This window comes from Triticum urartu, chromosome 5 (genome assembly GCF_003073215.2).
Source record: "Triticum urartu cultivar G1812 chromosome 5, Tu2.1, whole genome shotgun sequence".
NCBI lineage: Eukaryota > Viridiplantae > Streptophyta > Magnoliopsida > Poales > Poaceae > Triticum > Triticum urartu.
This window is the reverse complement of record NC_053026.1, coordinates 533,672,035-533,674,765: the sequence shown is the minus strand read 5'-3', so window position 1 is coordinate 533,674,765 and position 2,731 is coordinate 533,672,035. Positions and strand designations below refer to the sequence as shown.

General features: G+C 39.4%; 1 pseudogene; it reads right to left on the bottom strand.

Moving 5' to 3' along the window:
- Nucleotides 1-290: 290 nt before the first annotated feature.
- LOC125507322 lies at nt 291-866 on the bottom strand (annotated as a pseudogene).
- Between the last annotated feature and the right edge of the window lie 1,865 nt (nt 867-2,731).

The following is a 2,731-nucleotide window of genomic DNA, read 5'->3' as shown; positions in this document are numbered from 1 at the left end:
TCGCCTCCGGGTACTTGTAGCTAGTAGCGGTTAGCGCTGCACAGCCAGGCCCGGCCCATATGATATCCAAGGTCCAGCCCAAGTACATGTATGGGCTAGGGAAGGTCCCTGACAAGTACTTATTGTGTTCTTCTTTGTGGGGAAAGTACGTACTTGTGTTTGTAGAACTGTCGAACAGGGCTACAAAATTTGTAATGGCCAAATATTCATTTGTTGTGTGTCCAAGTATTGACTGTATATTCTATCAAGTAAAAAAATGTGACAACATCTCTTCTGTATATATCCCCTAACTATTGACATGTGCACCCTAAAAAAACTATGGACATGCATGGGACGTTCTCCACAAGCAGATCCATGTACTCCATGTAGAAGTATGCAAGGGGATTCAGCGGTGGAGGAGGGAGGTTCACTAGCACAATAGCTGCCATCCTGGAGTGCCTGGGTATCAGGGACTTCAACTTCAACATTGTGTAGAGGAATCCATCGAGTTTTTGTTTGCTCATCACAAGAGCTTGCTTCCCATCCACCATCTGCGGCCGTCCTTCTCTTTCTGTGGTTTCCTTCATCTCAGAAAGGTATGCACTGATCCTTCGCTGCGGACTTGTGTATGCCTCCTGGGAATCATCTAGCTGAGCACTACTGCTACTGCACTCCACGTAAGATTACCACGACTTCATAGTCACAACGACCTCGGCATGCATCCTAAGATCGTACAAGAACTTTTTGACATCAGTCTTTAGCTCTTCAGCATCAGTTTCCTCTTCAGCTACGCAGAAGACTTGAATCTTGCACCTTTCAAAGGTTGCTTTTGTGAGCAGGAGTTTTTCTTTTTCAATAAGGGGTGCTTTATAACTTAAAAGATTTAAGCATTACACCTGGCCTTTTCATAACTAAGATGCACATAGCCAAACAATGTCCTCTCACTCAAACAAAAAATAAAAGGTGAAATACAAAGACACATACAGAGTCCGTATAATGCCTAAATTAAGCGGAGGGGAGCCAATCCTAAGATTACGCATCCACCCATGCATGTTGGGTAAAAGTGTCCATCGCCGTTTCCTCCAATCGTCTATACACCTCCGTAAACAGGTCTCGATTCTCCATCCGTTGTAGACAGGACCATAAACAAAGAGTCCTGGTACACCTGTGGATAACCTGCATAAGAGAGTTACTTCTATCATTAAAAACCTTACCATTTCTACATAGTCAAAGTGACCAAATAACGGCAAGCACTCCCACCTTGAGAAGAGTTCTAAACCTGCGATAAATCTCATGTAGGCAATTGCCAAATACATTGGCAACACTACAAGGAGGATACAAGACAAAAGCTATTTGGATGATTGACCATATAGAATGAGCCGATTTGCATTTGAAAAATAAATATTTTATTGTCCCATCATGGTGACAAAAGACACATTGCGAACTTCCATGCCAGTAATATTCAAAATTGTTTCTAGACAGAAACTTGGAAACCCTACTCTCACATCTATTTGAATTTACTTAATGAAATAAAATTTGGAACAAACCAAATTCAATAGATATAATTAAATGCTAGGCTTAATTGAGACATGTTAGAACATTAAATAAAATATTTGGAAATATTTTCAATTAATTGAAGTTTAATATTAAAAGTGATGAACCCTAGTTAGCTTATAATAAGATAATTATTAGGGTCATTTAATTAAACATTGGAAACATGATGGTCTAGAAGTGAACTTCAAATTCAAAACACAATCCTAGGTCAAATAATTCAAATAGTGCAAGTCAAATCTCAAATTCAAATTTAAATACATTAACAAATGATGGTCAGATCATTTAGGGTTCAAAAATGTTGAACTAGGATTGCCAACTTGAACCTATTAGTATTTGGAAACAAATTAATTAACCCTAGTTGAATATTGTAATGAAGTCAAATATCAACTAAACCCTACACATAAATTGGGAAGAACAAGTTGAATGAAATTAAACCCAGCAACCCAACAATTGTGATTTGTGAATTGTTCTTTTGCATTCATGCAAGTTTTTCCTTTGCATGAATTGAGTGCTTATGATTGCTAAGTGTTGTATCTTTTGTCAACGTTAGATTATGAGGAGTGCTATCTCTATGACTGTGAGGAGTGCACCAGCGTCAACAACAACTAAGGAAAGTTCCACTTTGATCATGTTACCTAGTATTTTACTTGCATTGTAGTTTTGCCATGTTAGGTGTGTGAGTTTATGATGCTAAATTCTGTACAACCTGGTAGTTGACAACTTAGGTCCAAACTTACCCTGACCTTGTAACCATCGAGTAAATGCTTAGCTGTTATAACGTGGATTAGAAAACATCAATTATTATTCCACCATACAACCTTATGGTTGATTATTTAATTACCACTTAATTAATGAATCGATCTGGGTACTAGTTTTGGTTGGGTCGTCGGACTGTGGTCTTGGTGGGGAATGCCACCCAGGTATCAAAGGGATTGTACGAGTTCAATGTTGAGTGGCTTCCGTGTGTAACCATGATGTAATTTGCATGGGCTTTGTCTAGACCAAGTAGGTTTGGGGAACCCTCCTGGGTAGACCAGCAGATGTTCGTGTGTAGGTTGGACTGGGTCTACCATTTCTGAGAGGGCTACCACTTCACAAAGTTGTGTCTTGATCTACCTAGCTACTTCACAAATAAAGTTCAGTGGAACAAGGGTGTGATCGGGAATCACGGGTAATGTGCACAAACCTCTAGGAAGTG